The 21,511-nt window shown below is 39.7% G+C and overlaps 1 pseudogene; it reads right to left on the bottom strand.

The window, feature by feature from the left end:
* Positions 1-314: 314 nt before the first annotated feature.
* LOC133376111 (twisted gastrulation protein homolog 1-like) lies at positions 315-867 on the bottom strand (annotated as a pseudogene).
* Positions 868-21,511: the final 20,644 nt, after the last annotated feature.

The raw sequence follows: 21,511 nt of genomic DNA on the forward strand, positions 1-21,511 counted from the left end.
CAGACGGTTTTTCCTTCCCTTTTCGGATTAAAATTGGATTGATTTGCTTCAGATTTAAGGGAGAAAGCAGCGACTTGCCTTCCCATGGGCTGAAACATCATGTAAATTTAGCAAATTTGACAGGCATCCGAGTAGCACCAATCTCAGAGTAAGTCCCTATGTGAACGATCCCTTATGTTCTGTGAGCCAGGCATAGTTCCTAGCACTATGGAACAGTCACAAAACTTACCTGTACTTTAAACAGAACAGCTTATACATTATACTTTCTTCCCTCTTTTTTTTAAATTAGCAAACTTAAACCCAATTCTATGAACTCAGTCTTTCCATTGCAGCCATTTACATTTGACATTGGTGTATGGTGCATGGGCATTGTTGTTTGGAATAGAGACATTCTGATGCTGAGGATGGTTCACCCATTTTTAAATATAGATGAAGTTCTCATGATCCCACAATCTTCTGTAACAGGGAATGATACAATATTCCAGTGTAGCTGAGTGTTGCCTTCTGAAAGTGCTCAGAAAGGAGAGGAGGTTGGCCCATGCAGCTCCTCAACAGTACCCTTTGAAGTCGGTGGTGTGTCACTGTAATTGTGAGGATTACACATACCAGCACAGTCACAGCACTCATACCAAAGTGTGCTTAGACCCACAGCATGTACTCCGTGCCACATGAACAGTTTCCTTCAACAGGTCGGCATTCACGTAGCTCCTGTATTAAGCGCTTGCTGATATCACTAGCACAGATTGCTTTGTTGCAGGCTGTTGATGATGGGATCCAGAAGAAAAACAGACTTATTAGCACTGGCACTGTATACTGACACAACCTCATCTTTCTTGCAAGCGAGAGATTTCTGGAACTTTCAGACAGCATGAGGCCCCCCAGCCCTCCCTTTCTCCCTCTCCCTCTGCACTGGAGGCAGTCCAGCGGAGGAGGCAGTGGGACCTCAAGCTTTGCCTTCTCCTCAGTTTCTTCTAAGTTATAGGGCTGTTAGGAATTTAGGATAAATGAAATCAGAATGGCACAGCATTTTACAGTCTGAAAAAGTACAATAGAAAACATGAATTGGAATAGCTTCTGGAGGAGTAGCAGTCACGCAAGTGGAGCAGAGTGGAGAGCAAGCTGCAACATCCCTGTAACTCTCAATTGGACTGTTGCAGCCGGGATCAGTCTGTGGGAGGAGAAGGTTGTTGTGTTAAGAATAACATTATAAAAATAATGTTTTGTTGTCTGCACTCCCACCCAGAATGCGGGTCCCAAGGAGGATTACAAAGATTTAGAATTGCAAAGCATACATAAAAACCACACAGAAATTTAAAAATACAAAAACATACAAAGAAACCCTACATAAACAAATCCATAAAATCCTTAAAAACATTAAAACACAGGGGTGGAAATTTAGCCAAATGTTTATATGAAAATATAGGTTTTCAGCAGCCATCTAAAAATGGGAAGAAAGGGGGCTGATCTTACTTCACAGGTGAGGGCATTCCATAGTCTAGGGGCCGAAGGCTCTGTTGCGAATATTTGCCAATCCGTAGGCACTCGCAACAGGCCCTCTTCCCTGGCTCTTGTGCGATGGGCATGACTAATGTGGGGAAGTCAGGCAGACTGATATCTAAGTCCTAAACCATTTAGGACTTTAAAGGTCAAAACCAGCACCTTGAATTATACTCAGAAGCAAACTGGGAGCCAATGTAGCTCTTTTAGCACAGGCACAATGTGCTCAAAGCAGCTCTTTCTAGTTAGCATCCTAGCAGCTGCATTTTGAACCAGCTGAAGCTTCCAAGTAGTCTTCAAAGGCAGCCCCACATAGAGCACATTTCAGTAATCCAAATGTGAGGTGACTAGGGCATAGGTGAGGGTGGTCAGATTTGAGCATCCAAGATAGGGCTGTAGCTGGTGCAATATCCGAAGCTCAGCGAAAGCCTCCCTGGCCACTGCCGCCTCCCGATCTTCAAGCAGCAAGGCCAGATCCAGGAGCACTCCCAGACTGCAGACCTGCTCCTTCATGGGGAGTGCAACCCCACCCAGAGTGGGTCAACAACCCTAATCCTGCTCACCAACAGCTCCTCTGTCTTGTCCAGACTAATAACAGCATTATTGGAAATGTGGTATCTGGTTAAGATTAACACAAAGGCAGAAAAGAAAGACAAAAACTGATTTTGTTAGCATTTGAAAACTGTAAACTAAAGAAAGCACTGTCTAACCAGCTGCCTCCACAATTTGGGTGCTCCCTTCTTTTTAAAGAGAGAATATGACCTACTGAGTTGTAAAAACAGCACTCCCCCAAACTTGTTCAACTTATATTTCATGTATAATTTGGGCAACCTGTTCTTCATTATTCACAAGTCAAATATTGTTTAAATGAAAGAAATGCTGAGATGTCCTGCTTGCATGTCTGAGCTATAAAAATAGTATAGTGTCTGGAGCCATGATGAGAGTCCTCGCTTAGACACAGCACAGAAAAAAATTCTAGTGGAAAAACTACTTCAGGAAAATATGGCTTCACTGTCTGGAAACAGCGTGTGAGAGATTTCCAAACATTGCATTAGGTTTTTGAACGGGATATTCTTGTCAGTTCCATTTGCTGGAAGTAACTTCTGACTTGTGCCCTTCACATTGTCTCCAACTCAGTGTGAACAATTTGGTATTTCACATGCCCATAATTTATTTAGGGTACCAATTAAACTAAATGGAAATCAGTGTAGCATATGTGATGCTATGGAATACAGAAAACAGTTAAAGCATAAGAGCATAGGAAGAAGGTCCTGCTCACAGGGCTTTAGACGTTGCTGGTTGACTAGAGACTGCTAGCCTGGAGTGGTAATGCTTGGGAATAGTCATTTCATGTCATGTCAGGTAATGTGGCATAAACTTGACATAGTTATTGGATATAATCACGCATGCTTAAATAACAGCCCACTCCTATGCATGTTTACGCAGAAATATTCTCAAATAACTTAAGGTGGGATGTACTTCCAACTTACTGGGCATAGAGATGCAACCTAAATCCTTGTGGAGCCAGTCTGTCTTAAACATTTTGGCTTGGATCCTGCAAACCGTTAATGTAACACGTGTTCACAGCCACATTCTTGAGAAAGTTGTGCCAGTGTTAGGGGAAGATTCAGCAGAAGGAAAACTTCACGGAAGTATTAGATGTTCCACAATGTGGTATAGTTTGTCTCCGCACCATCTGAGAATGTGTCACATCAAGGTTTGTGATGACGTTAGAAAAGAACCAAGATAGGCTGCATGAAAACAATTTATTCTTGACATTATTGATAATTTATAAGTTGATGAATCAAATGTTTTAAGTACATAACAACACACCATGTCTACCCTTGCATGTCTGTGCTGATGGGCTTCTACTGCTGATGTACACTGTTTCCTGCTTTTGCCCTAGTTCTCAGGAATGGTGGTGTTGCAAGAGGTGTTTGGGATTCATTAGTTGTAACCGCCTGTCTTGAGGAGGATCAGAAATGATTGGCAGACACTGCTGTCTTTTTATTTAATAGTTAAGTTATGTAAGTGGCCATCAATATTCTCTGGGCATCTTGCAACAGGCCAAAAGATATAAAAACACACTTCTGTAAAATGACTGTTTCTGCTCACTTACCTAGCAATGGTATATATGCAATATAAACTCAATAGGCTGCCACCTCTGGACTGGCCAAGAGAGGTTTTACTCTTTCAGTTCATGATGCAAATATGTTTATGTTCAGTTTCACCCTTGACATCTGTCTGTGCTGTTAGATATAAATTGAGGGCATGCCTCACTTTCTCTGAATGTAGAAGCTTGCTCCTTTATCCAGCACTTTGCAGTTTTGCTCTTTTTAGCCTGTCTCATTAGAAAGAAAATAATCCCATAGACACAAACATCTGAGGCTAAGGCATGGGAAGGTGGGTACATTTTATTTATTTATTTATTACTTGATTTATATCCCGCCCTTCCTCCCAGTAGGAGCCCAGGGTGGCAAACAAAAGCTCTTAAAACACTTTAAAACATAATAAAAACAGATTTTAACATAATTTAAAACAAAACATCTTTTTTTTTACAATAATTTTTATTCAAATTTTCATAAAACAAACAAAACAAAATCATAAAACATTCAAAGACAAAAAACAAAACAAAACAAAAATGATTAAACAAAAAAATAAAATGTTGACTTCCCATTTGTCGCAGATCAGTTATAGGTCTACAATATATAACAATCCTGTCTCTTAAATTATATTATAAAATCACTTTCCTCCAGTAGTTATCTTAATTAATCATCAAATCTCATAAACATTACTTTATTCTTTCCACAAAAAGTCAAAGAGAGGTTTCAATTCTTTAAGAAATATATCTATCAATTTTTCTCCAAATAAACATGTCGATTAACCCATCTCGTTAATAATAATAATAATCTTATTGTCATAACCATAGTCCAAATAAACATATCGATTAATCCATCTCATCAAAATCTGTTAGGTCCAATAATTTCAATAGCCATTATTCCATTATCCATATTAATTCCATCTTCCATCTTCAATAGTCCTGTTAAGTCCAGTAATTTCAGTGTCCAATCTTCCATTATCAGTATTCCATAATAATCTTGCTGTCATAGCCATAGTCATATAATAAGAGTCTGATGGGAATTTCCTCTATCCCAAATATTTTCTTGCCATCGATTCTGAATAAGTTGCTGAAATATTGTTGTAAAGTCATATCTCTGTTCTTCTTTTTTACAAAATGCACTGGCTCATCTCTTGAGAGTTTTTCCATTGTCACATGGCTGCAGTTAATTCCATAGATTTTCTCTATATCAAGCTCCATCACGTCATTCCAGTCCAGAAAATTATCCAAGCCATTGATAACTTTATCTCTAATATCTTCATTAATTTCTTCAGAGATAACGTTAAATTCCAAACAGTAGATTTTATTTCTAATATCCATAAACTCCAAATCTTTTTCCAATTCCACATTTGTTCCAATCTCCAGGGCTTGTATCTTCCCTTTATTTTTTCTTTTCTCATCTCTGATCTCATTCTCCTCTCTCACAGGATCCCCTATTTCTTTAAGCTCCTGCGTCATTTTGCTCAGTTCAATTTTCAGTTCCTTACTGCCCTGTCGCAGGGTTTGTTTCGTTATCTCAATCTCATCCATTATTTTCTGAAACATAATTACTTCCAGATTCTCAGCCACTTTCTTGATTGCCATTTTTAAAACCACAAAAACAAAACAAAACAAAAATAAAGAAGAACCACTTCTTATTTCAGCAACAATTGGGTTAATATTCCAGGCTTGATGACATCACAGTATAAACAGAGCAGCCTGCCTTATCTCTCTATGTTCAAGAATACAAAACAAATTTAGTTCCCAGCATCAAAACAGTTAGTGGCGTCGTGAAGAAGCAGATTCGTCAAAATAAAATAGACCAAAAAGAGAATAGTCCCAGACAATATAATGTTCCTCGGAATAGAAATCCCTCTTCTGTTTATATCTTTAGAATGCACTTCCAGGACAGCTTTTTGCAATAGAAGCAGAGATAAGCTGTTAATTTCGTGAATAACAGAGAAGAGTTATAGCTCACCCAGAAGTTCTTTAAAGCTGATTCATTTGACAAATCTCTTTTTGCTGCAACAATTTAAACCAAGTAAAAAAAAAAAGATAGAAAGAAGGGTGCTTGCCTGTTAGTCTGTTTTCTCTTTGAAGAAAAGATAAACGTGTCGCATTAATCAGATAGAGCTTGTTCGGAAGTCCGTCCGGCATTGCTGGCTGGACCTTTTCTCATAAATTAATGAAATCCAGTCCTCCCAACAAAAACAGGCTTTTGAGGTTGATCTCTACGTTTCTCCCTGCCCGGGAGAAATTTCATCAGTCAAAAAAAAAATGTTCTGACTGATTTATATCTGAAAAAGCTTCTTCTGAGGCGGGAGCCCGTCTTAAAAGCAAGCACAAGCGAAGTCACCCTTCCCGGAAGTCCCTCAACCCTCAACTCTTCAAAACAAAACATCTTTAAAAACATGTTTTAAAAAAGCTTTAAAAACATTTTTAAAAAGAAAAAGAAAAGAAAAATAATTATGGTATAAGCATTTCCAGTAACCTTGTCTCACACTGCACACTTCTCCAAGAAGTTCTTGTTTCTTGCAATACTTTAAATTGAAGTATTTCAATTGAATTAAAGAATTCAAATACTTTCCTGCTCACTCTTAGCCATCCTTAATCCCATAGAGTGCAAATGTTATAAAGCACTCATTCTTCACAAATGTGGCTTCATCTTAAAGCTCTGAATAAACATGCCACACTGGTTCTTTCAAAATGCCAGAGGAAAATAGTATTTCTTGTGCTGATCTTACTTCACAGGTGAGGGCATTCTATAGTCTAGGGACCACAACAGAGAAGGCTCTGTTGCAAATATTCACCAATTGGGCTTCAGATATAGTAGGCACTTGCAACAGGCCCTCTTCCCTGGCTCTTTCATTTGAATCCCTGCCAAAATGCAGCACCCTTTGCAATAAAAAGTTTGCTGCGGGGCTAAAGTTTAATTAGTTTTTTTTTTAAAAGAATAAAAATGTCAGGGTGTACTGACTAACCTGGTCCATCTGCCTTGGATGTGATAGCCCTCTCCCTAAGCTCCCCAGCTCCTGAGGCTTGTATCCATTGTGATAGTTAGGTGTGGTGGATCTTTCAAGGAGACTGCTGTAGCCACATGTGCTGGCATTGCCCACCATCAGAGGGATTGTTTCACGTAGCCCATCAGTAGGATCTGGTGATGTCTGCAGTTGCCTATGATGTCCTGGTGTGGAAGGAGGACCCATTGTAACAAACAGGAGTGGTGCCTCACTCATGGTGCAATTCCTGTTGCAGACACTTTCATATCCAAGAGCTGAGAAGCAACAAGACCTTTGACAAAAATGGTAATCCTAATTACCTAATATAATATTCAGTACTACAAAATAAAAACCAAGACAATCTTAATAGCCTTAAAAATATATGGAAAAATGACTTAGGTTATGTTATAATCAAGAAAAATGGGTGTAACGGGGGACAGTGCCAGGGAAGTCAGTCCTGGCTAAAATTAGGGAAAGACGGGTACCTTACCCCAACAAAACTGAGCTTGATGTATGCTTCTATGATCCCCTACTGCTAGAGAAGGAGGTGTACAGAGATCGGCTCTTTTATACACATGTGGTGGAGTTGTGAGGTAATACATAAATGCTAGATAATTTTTTCCCTAGAATGTAGGAAAATAATTGGACACCACTTTGAAACAAAACCTTCATTGGCTCTTCTGGCAATTTATGATGGTCAGAACACAGGTATCTTTATAAGGAATTATCTGTGTTCTGACCATCATAGATCTTTATATGTTGTAATTTCTTCTAGAAGCAGCTAGACAGATGACAGCACACAACCGGAGAACAGATGAAGGAGGTTCGACACAAGAATGGGACAATGATATAAGTTCATTCAATGGATGATCCAAGTAGATTTAACACTCTGACATCTCATGGTTCTCGATGGAGAGATCTGCTGGGTTGAAAATGGGAAAATACAACTTGATATGTCAATAAATACAGCACTGTTACTAGGGATATTGCATAATGACTATACAAAGTATGACATCCTATATATATATCATAGCTTCGTATTGTTCATGTTGATATTATGGCTTTCTTTTGGAAAATAAATAAATTGGGTTTTTAAAAAACAAACAAACAAGAGCTGAGCTAGTGTCATTACATCTGCTGCCCTTATCAAGAGAGCAAGCAACCATCCTGATTTTTGTATCATTTGGGGGGATATTGATATGGACCCTTGGGCAGTGTTGGTGATGGCTCCCAGGTGCTGTAGTCAGATGGTCAGGTGTATTTGGCTTATTGCTGTGTTGACTAGAAAGCCATGATGATTCTTGAGGGCTGCAAGCACTTTCTGCATATCGCCCTGAGTTCACTCTAGGGACGGGGACCTGAAGTGGAATCTGTTGAGATATGAGTAAATATGGATAGTCTGAGGCTTGCACAAGCATTACCAGCTTGGCAAAGATTCTGGGAGCCAAAGCCAACCCAAATGGCAAGACTCAGTACTGATAATGTTGGGGTTTGTGTGTGAAATATAGAAACCTTCAGTGAGTGGGAATATTGTATTATAATATGGATTTATGCCTCTGTGATATCCGTTGATATTAGGTCTCCATGTGCAACTTTTTGTAAGTCATGAAATGGTTGAACACCACTCTCCCAATTTTATCCTTCTTGGGGACTACAAAGAATTTTGGCTTTATCACTGGAATGTTGTATGGGTGGTCTATGGCTGTTTGGACAATGAAGAGCTTTGTGTCAGAGGAGGACACCAGAAAAGGAAGGAACATGTTAGATATCATTGCCTGGAGCTCTTGTAGCCATGCTGAATGGCTGAGAGTACCCAGTGGTCAGAGGCTGTGGTTTGCCATGTCAGGGGGAAGTCTTATTTGAGAGACATCAAAGTACAACTTTCATCATGCTTTTTTATGGGTTTCAGATGTGAAAAATGTATATTATGCTACAGTCTTGCTAGAGCTTATACAATTGCCACATTGCATGCACATCTCTCTAGATCACTGTTCTTCAAGCTTGGGTCCCCAGATGTTGTTGGACTACAACTTCCATCATCCTTGGCCATTGGCTAAACTGGCTGGGGTTGATGGGAGTTGTAGTCTGATAGCATCTGGGGACCCAAAGCTGAACAACAGTTTTCTAGATAGTGCAAAATGTACCTCCCTTGGAATTTACTGTCAAATTCTCCTTCCCCCAAATCTTTCCTGAATAACATGTGAATGTTAAGTTACAACAGACTATTAGAATAAACATGTTGCCTCATTTTTATAAAACATGTTGGTTGGATGCTCATGTAAGCCATATTTAGCTTATTTTATTTATGTAAAACCTTTGTACCTTGCTTTTCCTCACAAAAAGCTCAAGGCAGCCAAAAATCTTTTTTAAAAATTTCAGTCCTACCTACAGGGTCGTTTTCAGAGAATAGGTGATTGTCTTTCAGTCCCCTGGCAGCTGTGCTGTGGGGTGCCGCAGGGTAACGTGCTGTTTAACATCTATATGAAGCCCTTGGGAGCAGTCATCAGGAGATTTGGATTGAGGTGTCAGCAGTATGCTGATGATACCCAGCTCTATTTATCTGTAACATCTGAATCAGGAGAGGCCATGCAAGCCCTGGACCAATGCCTGGAGTTGGTGGTGGGCTGGATGACGGCCAATAAACTGTGTTTGAATCTTACCAAGATGAAGGCACTGTCAGTTGGTGGTTCCTGAGTTCGGATAATTGGTCAGTTGCCTGCTTTGGATGGGGTCATACTGCCTCTGAAAGAGCAGGTTTGTAGTCTGGGTTTGCTCCTGGATCCATCTTTGTCGCTAGCGGCCCAGGTGACCTCAGTGGCTAGGAGTGCATTTTACCAGTTTTGGCTGAAAAAACAGCTGCGGCCGTTTCTGAACCGGGATAGCCTGACCACTGTTGTCCATGCACTGGTAACCTTCAGGCTGGATTACTGTTATGTGCTCTATGTGGTGCTGCCCTTGAGGTTGGTCTGGAAGCTGTAGCTGGTGCAAAATGCAACAGCATGACTGCTCACTGGGGCAGGGTATCACTAACATGTCACCCCACTGCTGAAAAAATTACAGTGGCTGTCTATTAGTTACTGGACTAAGTTTAAAGTTCTGGTTTTGGTGTACAAAGCCGTATACAGCTTGGGACCAGGCAGGGCTGGTGCCAGGCATGCCGGGGCCCTTGGGCACCAGTCTGCCCTAGGCCCTGGTGTGCATGTGCATACACACATGCCCCACCTACCTGTCTCTCCTGTTTTTTGTGGCTGCGCACGCAGGGCTACCACTAACCAAGATGGTGGCCGAGGTTTGCCTAAGGGGCTGAAGCCTCCACCGCCATCTTGGTTGATGGCATGCATGCATGCTACACACGTGCATCCCTGCCATCAACCAAGATGGTGGCAGGGGCATCAGCTCCTTAGGGAAATCTCAGCCACCATCGTGGTTAATGGCAGCCCTGCGGGCACAGCCACAAAAAACAGGAGAGACAGGTAGGTGGAGCCAGTGAACGGGCAAGCGGTTTGGAAGCTCCCTCCAAAAACAGGAACAGCAAACCAAAAACATTCATCTTCCTGGTAAAGGACAGTCCCCAAACAAATGTCACTAAGAGCAGGGGTGGGGGGCAAGGCAGGTGGAAATGCTTGCCCCTTGAAGGTCCCAGCACAGTCTCATCCCTGCAGCAGCAAGACTCAGCCTGCAGCTCCTCCTGATAAGGCCCAGGCAGAGGGGTGGGGCAAGGCAGGTGGAAATGCTTGCCCCTTGATGGTCCCAGCACAGTCTCATCCCTGCAGCAGATTTAGTTGTTCGTTTGTCCTTTAATCAGTTGTCTATTAGGAAAAGACCAAGTGTTAAATCTAGGCATCAGTTTTCAACCTACTCCCAGGTATGATGCATTTACTACTAGAGTAGACAGTAAAAATGCAGGTTTTTTTTGGGGGGGGGAATACTAATTCTAATACATCATCCAATTTACATCATAGATTTCATTTTATATCACCTTCCTCCATTCCATGGGGAAGATCCAACACAACGCTAGTGCAAGTAGTGAGTTAGTTGGCATTGTGCAAGTGGTAGTGCAAATGAAAGTAGCACAGCAGTACAACACAGTATATGATAGGTTAACAATGCATGCTCATATACCTGCATTCTTGGTGCTCTCATTTCTTTGGTTCGTTTTCTGGTCTGACTGCTTCACTAACTGTGAATCAAAACAGGTCTTTTGAATCTATTGGATAAAGATTTTCACTGTTTCGCATGTACACACAGAGGCATGCGCACACATTCACACACATTATAAACCTCGAGATTACAGTTGTCATCGAAATAATTTGTGTTTATTGATGTATTGATGATTTTATGTTGCCACCTTGCTATTTTTATAAATGTTTGGTGGTATAAAAATATTTGCAAATAAATAATAAATAATGCATTTTATTATGAGCTTGACCAATTATTGTGTAACAAATTGTTGAGAAACTGTTTACAAAGTGTGTACACACATATATGCATTACATGAATTTTTAAAAAATAAAGTAAACCAAATATTGTAATTTATATAATTTTGAGACAAAATGTTTGAACCTAAAATACAGTTCAATTGAAAAGTATATTTTTTAAAAAAAGTACAACCATAATAAAACACAAGGTTTAGCAGGAAGTTCAGGAGTAAACAAGTCCTGTTTGTCTTCTCTTGTTGTGATCTTTGATAATACAGAATGTGAGATGAAAAATCAGTTAGGTGACATGAAGTATGGTGTGACTGAATTAAGATCCATGATGATGGAAGGCTTGGTAAAAATGTACTATCAGGTGAAAGTTGAGATTTATGAAGAACACCTGCCATTTCTGTAATACTTTCAGATAAGGCATATCTAACTAGATTAATAAGACAATATGGTTCATTTGTCATCAATTTCAAATCATGATCAGTTAGTGATAAAGTTTATAGAAAGTGGTATTCAATGCTAGTCCTACTCAGAGTAGACCCATTAACATTAATATACATTACTAACACAGGTTCCTTTATTTCAGTGGGTCTACTGTGAATAGGACTGGGACCTTATTTCAATGGGTCTAGTCTACATAGGACTACCATTGAATACCACCCGGAATAATTACAGAATTAGAGATCTTAATGCATAATTGTCAGACAAAATGGGAAATAGATATGTTCATCCCTACACTGATGGACACGGATTTGGAAAAAACACTCTCTGTTTAACTCTGTGTATGAATCTGAAATAAAATATGTATAAGATGTTAACCAGGTGGTTAGTGCTTGTTGTTGTTGTTATGTGCCTCCAAGTCAACTACGACTTATGGGGACCTTGTGCATCAGTGACCTCCAAGAGCATCTGTCATGAACCACCCTGTTCAGATCTTGTAAGTTCAGGTCTGTGGCTTCCTTTATGGAATCAATCCATCTCTTGTTTGGCCTTCCTCTTTTTCTACTTCCTTCTGTTTTTCCAAGCATTATTATCTTTTCTAATGAATCATGTCTTCTCATTATGTGTCCAAAGTATGATAACCTCAGTTTCATCATTTTAGCATCTAGTGATAGTTCTGGTTTAATTTGTTCTAACACCCAATTATTTGTCTTTTTCACAGTCCACGGTATTCACAAAGCTCTTCTCCAGCACCACATTTCAAATGAGTTGATTTTTCTCTCATCAGCTTTTTTCACTGTCCAACTTTCACATCCATACATAGAGATCGGAAATACCATGGTCTGAATTATCCTGACTTTTGTGTTCAGTTATACATCTTTACATTTGAGGACCTTTTCTAGTTCTCTCACAGCTGCCCTCCCCAGTCCTAGCCTTCTTCTGATTTCTTGACTATTGTCTCCATTTTGGTTAATGACTGTGCCAAGGTATTGATAATCCTTGACAAGTTCAATGTCTTCATTGTCAACTGTAAAGTTGCATAAATCTTCTGTTGTCATTACTTTAGTCTTTTTGACGTTCAGTTTTAGTCCTGCTTTTGTGCTTTCCTCTTTAACTTTCATCAGCATTTGTTTCAAATCATTACTGGTTTCTGCTAATTACACTGAAAAATATATACCAATACTCAGTCATCGATGTTGGAGGTGTTGGGATGTCAAAGCTAATAAATATATTCCATGTTTTGTGGGATTGCTTTATGCACAGGACTTTTGGGGAGTCAGTCCTGATAGAAAGAGGAAATATTCTTGGTTAGAACCTTCTGAGGGATCTAGTTGTAATATTACTTGGGTATCTTAAAGACACTGTAACACAGGAAGACCTTGTAAAGACAACTCATCTATTAACTATATGCCAGAAGTGGAAATGCTGTAGTTGACCATGAATTGATTCTTGGTTAATTAAAGTATAGAATATAGCTGACATGTTTTAAACTTACCAATCAGATGAAAGAGAAGGAAGACAGAAAGATCTAGTAATGTGCACATATGTAAATAAAACTTGATTATCTGACTATTTCACAATCTGCACTTAACATAAAGATATATTATTACTTTACTGATCATGTTTAAATAAGCATGGGTTTAGTATTATTATGTATCAACAAATTATCAATCTCCGTTATGTTTAATATTTTGTAAAATATTAATATAAAATAAAATGTTTTTAATAATCAATTACTAAAGTGTGGCATTGTAGTAGATTAATTGTATTCTGGGAATTGTAGTTAAAAGCATTAAAAGGATCTCCAGGAAAGATGAAGAAAAGAGCGTGGAGTGCTTGAAGAACGACTAAATTAAGTTTCAGTTCTGAGTGAGTTGCTGGAATAAAGAAGTTTCAAACATTTGTGTATGGTATTTTGGATATACCATACAACACAATGTCTGTAACTTTCTGTACATTCTGCTCATTTGAAATATCCTCTGAGCAGCTAAGCATGTTCAGCTTTGGTTGGATAATATCACCATCTTTAAGCCTTATATCATTTTTTTTGCATGGATTAGTAGCTTTCAATCCCACAACTGCCCATAATTTGTATTCCTACCAAGTAAGTCTGGTGTTTCATAGTAGTTGTTTTCCTCCCACAGCTATTTCCATGTGATGGAGGATGAAAAAGAAACAGATGTTGGATGAAGAACTTATATTTTGAGTTGCTGAAAAAAGGCAAGGGAAGAAGCATCAGAAAGGAAGGCCTTTCTAAAAATGGAAACTTTTAAAAATAATCAAAGTTTTAAGAAGAGAGACTATCAGTTGGTTCAATGACAGGGAAACAAAGAGGAGAGAGCAGTTTATTTCCCAACATCAGATTTGTTTCTAATTATTGTAATTATTGTATTTATTCAAGATTTTGCCTTCTCAGCTCATCATTCTTTAGACATCAGTTTCAGTGTAGATCATCTTACACCAAAAAAGGCTGCCTTATAGTTATGGATATTATGTAACACACATGTATTTAACATCTGTTTGCACACTAATTCTACTGCTTTGCATTGTCATTACCTTGTTCTGTCTGTGTTTTATATTAAGATAAACAAATGAAACCCCATCAGTTTTGCCATGGCTCGATGACTATTGGCTTGTGGTAACACAGAGGTGGGCTGTTTTACTGCTGGTGACAGTTTTGTGGACTTCTCTCCCTGCTGAAATATGAGGGGCCCCATTAGCATTGGTATTCTGCCAGTTCTTGAAGACTCACCTGTTTAGACAAGATCCCGCTGATCCCTTGACTTGAACCTCCTCTCTTAATCGTTGTTTTAACTGTTAAGTTGTTTTAATGGGTTTGTTCATTATACAGCTTAATTATGGATGTTTAATGTTTTGATAGTTACTTTACTATATATTTTAATTATCTTTTTATAATTCGGTTTTATACTGGTTATTTTGCTGTTGGCTTTTATCTGTTTGTGAACCACCTTGGTTTTCTTTTCAGAATGAAAGCTGGTAGTATAATAATAGTAATAGTAATAGTAATAGTAATAGTAATAGTAATAATAATAATAATAATAAATTTTACTGTGCTATGCCCTGTTCAGCACTGACTTCTGAAACAGATGTGGTAGTAAACTGAGCATAACTGTTTTCCTTTTCTTTTAAAACTTAAAATGATTTAAACAGAATATTTTAAAGTCATAGTTGATCTGACTGCACTGATGGGAGTAGCTGCTTATGGAGTATGTCAGAATAACTCTAACTCAGTGGTTCCCAAGCTTTTTGCCCAACAGACCACTTGAAACATTCTCAGGGCCTTGGTGGACCACAGTTTATACTTTATTGTATTGTAATGCACTGTGCTAGATGCTATATGATTTTTAATTGTATTTTTCCATATATGCCATGGACCACCTGAATGAAGCTTGGGGACCATTGGTGGACTGCAGACCAGAGTTTGGGAACCCCTGATCTAACACATGCAGCCGTATTTAAGATCCAGACATATCTCTTGCTCGCTGAAATGACTCCATGTATATCCCTGGCTGCCCCTTATACCCAGAAATAGCTCCTCATTTCCTTGAAACCTCTAAACTCACTTTTTCTGGGAAGCCTTTTGGCCCTCCCTCCCTAGTTCCTATACCTTATTGTGACTAAGCCTATACCTATACCTCCATTTACCTGCCCTCCTCTGTTCTTTGCCCCCACACCCCCAAAGAAGTCTTATGAGACTGCATATTAGAATAATGTTATATTTAATGAAATATAACAGATTTTGGAGAATGTGCAGACTAAATCAATGAAATTCAACCAATATGGGCAGGTGAGGAAATTATCTAAATCTGGTAGGGAAGCATCCCTCTAAACCCTTGAGCATATGCTTCAGCTGAAGTCTGTGGCTCCCCAGCTAAGGATGGGGACAAAATTCCTTCTTCCTTGCACTCAACCTGTGCATCTGGGCCCTGCTGTACCTGTGTTTCACCCAAATGTGCAAGTTAGGTCACTAGGGCACACCTCCCAGTTCCTCCCAGGCATAAAGCACTGGCAGTTCTCTAAAGGATACCTCTTAACCCCAAAATGCCTCAGTGTACCTCCTGTTTACCCACCAACGTCCTCAACTGCCTAAACTCCATGGCATAAGATGCAATCAGCTCAAGCTTGATCATCTCCACCCACCAAAAGAAAAAGGTCCATCAGACCTCTCTGCAGGTCCTCCAAAAAGATATCACAAACTTGAACAGAAAGGTGGACCCCATCATAAAGCCAAAGTGGATCCTTTACTCATCGGTGTGCCCTGCCCGGTCCTGCTTTCAAGACGATCCAACCACATGACAAACAACTCAGTAAAGTTGTGCTTGATCCAGCAAAAGTTGTAGATGACCTTGTGCAGCAAATCCAATCCTGGCCACTTCACAAAGTCATTCTCATCTAAATGAACAACCAACACATGAGGTGTGGGGGAGCTCGAACATTCAACCTCTCAAACCTCTTCGACCTCCTCAGTGTTAACTGTGCAGTAGCCTGAGCAGTAACACAATCCCCCACAGACAACATTCTACCTCATGCCAGGAGCCAGCTAACAGCTCACTCTGGCAAAAAGTCCCATAAAAGGCCATGTCAACTAGGTTATTTTGAAGGCTGAAGACTACAACCTACTGAACTCTGGGAGGAACTGCAAAAGGACATCCAAGGCAAATGGCCTGTGCTTGTCAGGCACAGCTGGGCTAGAGTACACACAGCCTTCCAACATCTTCTGACCCTAAAATCCAAAGTACTGCAGAAGATCACCTCCCTTGGATATGAAAGCTAATGCAGAGAGGTGGCCACAGATCTTGCTGACTGCCCTACCCCCAGCCCTCAGGGACAACATAAACAGCATAATATAACCCACTGGGATGAGCCACTCCTGAGGGAAACTCTGGAACACCCAAAGGTTATGAAACTCAGTACAGCTGTGCTGATATGCTCTCCTAGTACTGAGCGGGAGCACAGAGGTGATGGCCACTCCCACCTCTGTCTCCCAAAGCTGCATAGGTTAGTCAGTTTAGGGACCGGATTGGGTGATTTGGATAAGAAAAGATGTGTTGCCATAGGAATGAGGGTAGCAATCCCCACTGGGGCAGGTGGTACATTGTGTGTTAGTCTGAAGTGAAGCTGGAAAGACACAGAGAGGTTTGCCTCACTCTCTGTGCTAAGTCCTAAGCTATGGCTTTGGAGACTTTCCTAGACACCTAATGGGAAAGCAAGATCTGCTGGACTATTATTATTATTATTATTATTATTATTATTATTATTATTATTATTATTATTATTATTATTGCTGCCCACCCTTCACCAGTAGGTCCCAGAGTGGGTTACAGAAATTTAAAATACAGTATTTAAACAGTTAAAATACATTACATTCACAAGAATAGAGTGAGACCTCAAAAAAAACCCCATCTTATGCTCAGGTGTTTTTTTTTAATATAAATTTTTATTGATTTTCAAAACAAGGTACAATATGACAATAGCACAGAATGAAACCAAACAAAACACAAAGCTAAACAATGTCTGGACCGAGCACATGGAGTAAGTGGTATGCAGTGTCTCATACAAAAAGTTATTTCGCAAATAATCATTCTTTACATTGCCAAGAATTGCCTGGGTAATGCTTAATAGAAAATACAAAATCGTAATATGGTATGTTGACAAAGATCTTGGGTATTACAGATGAAACATACACCTAACAATACCAAAACTACTAGCCGACAGAGGGACAGAAACAAAGGTGCAAAATTAAACTCCTTCCCTTCCATCAATAACGCTGCCATAGAGAAGCATAAGCCTATGGAACCAATCTCCCATGTTCCTATCATTAGTTTAGTCTATGAAATTAAACCATGTAGCAATGAAACTGTCATTTTTAATTTGACTTTATATGTTAATTCCTCTAATCTGATACCAGTGGCTCAGATTGACCAAGCTAAAATCCCTCCAGTGTTTCATGATTACTGTCCTGGCAGTTTTTTGGTACTCAGAAAACAAATTCAGTAAGGCTAAGCCTGGAGATGGTTGGATTGTATGATGTATGATGTGAGAGATTTCACATCATTCCTCCTTCCACAAATCCTGAACCGCCTCACAGTCCCATCTCATGATTGAAATTGAAACTTTATTTTTACCCCGCCCTTTTTCCAAACTGGAACTCAGGGCGGCTTACAAATAAAACTACATGTTGTTAAAAACATAGAAAAACATACAATTAAAATACAATTAAACTATGCACAACCTTAAAACTGTAAAAGGCACTAAAAATCTAAAAACAATTTAAAATAATACAGATAATGATATAAAACAATAAAACAAGCCTTGTAAAGCCCAGTCCTAAACACCTTCTATTCCAAAAGCCTGTCGGAATAAAAAAGTCTTTACTTGCCGACAGAAGGATGGCAAGGAGGGGGCCATTCGTGCCTCCCTAGGAAGGGAGTTCCAGAACCTAGGAGCAGCCACCGAGAAGGCCCTATCTCGTGTCCCCACCAATTGCACTTGCGAGGGTGTTGGGACTGAGAGAAGGGCCTCTCCTGAAGATCTCAGGGCCCAGGCAGAGTCGTATAGGGAGATACGGTCTGACATGCTGACTGCTGGGCACCCACTCCAACACTGAGGGAAGGTCCCTGGGTGTATCAGAGACAGTAAGTAAGGTGTCAAATACAGTAATACCTCAGTTAACAAAGTAGATGCATTCCTGGCCATTACGTCTTTAACAGAAACTTTGGCACCAGTGGTAGGAATAACATGGAAAGGATACGGATAGGTTTCTACATCACAAAAAAGAAGAGCAGTTCAATATGTTTCAGCAAACTTTTTATTCAAAACTAACAACACCCATGTCTGAAATGAAACAACCAGGTCAGGTAGCCCTTGAAGGCTTCTTCCAAAATGCATCCAGGGATGCCTGCCTTGCCTTTTTTTCTTTTATCATGTAGCATCTTGCTGTAGCAATCTAAAGCTTTGAGCACATTTCTTCTCACTGTACAGCTTTGCTCAAAGTCAGGGGAGAGGGTACATTATGAGGTTAGCAGACAGAGGACAGCACTGGTGGGTGCTTTAAGGGGCATCATGCATTTTGAACTGGGGCTTGGCATTTAAGTTGAAAATCAGCTGCAGCTATACATTTTCAATTATTTCGAGCTGCTTTGAACCAAAAATAAAAGAATCTAGTTATTTCTGCCATAAATTCAGTTGAACAGAACCAAAATTGGGAGCATCCAAAATAAAAACAAACTCCTGGGGAGAACCATAGACTTTACAGCTGCTATCTTCTCCATAACTGATAAATTTAATTTCCTCCAGTGCTTTATGTCTATGTTTACTGACCAGATCTCACCATAATTAGCCTTATGTAACTGATTCAGATTCCTGGAGATTGTAACCCCCAGCGAGCGGAACTTGGAGTGACAAATCATAATGTGGAGAAAACCCTGAAAATCCCACTGTTCTTTAGAAAGAACATGAAAGAAGATAGCTTTGGATTTAACAAAATGAATCCTAAAGCCAGCCACCTTCTGAAAAGCCAATAATTCTGATTTCAGAGCCCTTGCGACCCTCAGTGGGCTTGTGGACTTGATTACTATATCATCTGGGTTTAGTCCAAGTGTGCAGGTCTCTCCATTGATCTTCACCCCTGGAATATCTGCATTCACTCATATGCCTTAAGCAAGTGGCTTCATAATCAAAGCAAATAATAATGGGGAGAGGGGACAGCTTTGCTTCGTCCCTTTCCAAACAGCAAATTGTTTAAAGTCCAAATTGTTTATCTGTAATTTTGCCTGCAAATCACTATGTATCTGTTCAATAATTTCCATAAATTTGGGGCCAAATCTCATATTTTTAACTATGTCAATTAAGAAACCCCATTCTGCACTGTCAATTGCTTTAACTGTATCAAGTGTCAGTATCATAAGAGGAGCTTGTTGTTTCTTACTGTACTGAATAACATTCAGTAATTTGCTGATGGGATCAGAAATTTGTTGGAGAAGCCAGCATGATCCTCATGAACGTAATGTCCAACAACCTGATCCAAACAGTAAGCCAATACTGAAGTGAAAATCTTATAATCTAAATTTAATAAAGATGTTGGATAACAATCAACTGATGTGTGACCTTTAAAAGGTTTTGGGATTGTTACAATTTTGGACTGTTGCCACATCTAGCAGAGGGGCACTTTGCAGTATGTCATTAAATAGCTTAGCAAAATGGACCGAGGAGGTCCATGAAGTAAAAAAAGTCTGTGAACCTGTTTGACACCAGAGTATCTTATGTTCAGGCTGTATATATGTGTGAATAAACCATATATCCTAAAGACACCACAGTCTCTGCTGACCTTCATTCCAAGGAAACCAAACCTGGATAAGTTCAGGAACCTCTGGAAGTCTCACACTCTGAGATTGGGGTGCACACAACCATATGTAGCAAATGGATCAATGGTATAAATTATATGCCATTGACTAAGTGAGAACATTCCAAGATGATGTAGCTTTCAGGCCAGGGCTTTTGGGTCCCAAATATGGACAAAGTACTAGTGAAGGATTTTGTTAATTAAAAAAGTTAGAGGCCTGCTGCTTTACTTTGCTGTACTGCCTAGAAATTCAGGGATTGTGCACATGATCCAGAGAGACCTATGTTAGATGCTCATAAACTTTGTCCGTGTCCAAGATCACAATTTGCCACACTTTAATTTAACCCCTCCACCCAGTATCAAATTTTGCAATCGACTCTTCTTTCTTAATGGGTGACACAGTTTATTACTCCTGTGGCTAGCTTCATGTGTGCAGTGGGGCTTACAGTGAGTGAGCATCACAACTGGCTCTTTGAACTAGTGGGAGCTTTAAAGCCATTTAAAGTGTGTGCAGGGTGGAGTGGTTAAGAAAATATGATGAAAGCCATACTGGACATGCAGAAGACCTTCTGCATACCTAAATGACTGACTATGTCACAGCTGTTTGTTTTCTGTGCTATCCAACTTTGGCTATAATCATAACATTTAGGTTAAAATCAGGAACAAAAGGCATTTACTGGCCCACAATAGTATAATTACTGACCTGCTCTTTACTGCATGCATGTCCATGTTCAACTGTTACTGTATAATTGTGAGAATCAAGAATGGTTATTAGCACTACCACTAGCTAAACTGGAGTGCTGCTGAAAAAAATATGACTGACTCATTTTCAGGATACACCCTTTTTTGGGAGTTAGATTGCATGGAATAAAGACTCAAGAGGATTGTGGGATTTCAGCTTTAGAGTTACAAAGGAAAAAAAGATTTCTGTTTACAATTAATTTTCAGTCTGGAACACTGAGAAAGATTGTAGATTCCTCCCCCCCGCCTTTACTTTTGTCCTGATGGCAACCCAAGGACAAATGTATTGCTTGTTAGCCAATCTAGCCATACACATACACAGACAATAAAAAAGCAGCAAAATAGGTACAGGCAGGTCCCGCTTATATGGCAGGTTCTGTTCCAGACCCCCGCCGTAAAGCGGAAATCGCCGTAAAGCGGAACACCATTGAATATAATGGGGTGTGTCGTGCGAAAATGAAGCAAAAATGCAGCAAAATGCCACAAAAGTGCAAAAATCGGCTTTAAAACGGGGAATGAAAGCCCCCGTATTAGTGGAACGCCGGTAAGCGAAGCGCCGGTAAGCAGGGCCCTACTGTACATACAAAATGCATTGGCATACTAAAATATGAAATACTAAATTATGAATATATAAAATTATACCATTAGAACTGGCTGACATATATTAATGCCCATGAGTCCCTCCTTATGCCCTCATATGCCAATAAAACCAAAGATTTATTGATATATTCTGAACCAACATACCCACTGAGTGACAAGCTGTTCCTCGTTGTACAATTGCCGTAGAGGTGGATCTGGGTACCCTGAAAACTTTAGATAAAGGCTTAATGTCATACTGATTCCAATACCACAATAACTAAATGGCTCCACGCAGGTGCTCCATACAACATCTGAAGGAGTATTCTAGCTTTATAAAGCTCTTACATGGCAGCCACCAGCTTCCTGC

The sequence above is a fragment of the Rhineura floridana genome, chromosome 2 (assembly GCF_030035675.1).
Source record: "Rhineura floridana isolate rRhiFlo1 chromosome 2, rRhiFlo1.hap2, whole genome shotgun sequence".
Lineage (NCBI taxonomy): Eukaryota > Metazoa > Chordata > Lepidosauria > Squamata > Rhineuridae > Rhineura > Rhineura floridana.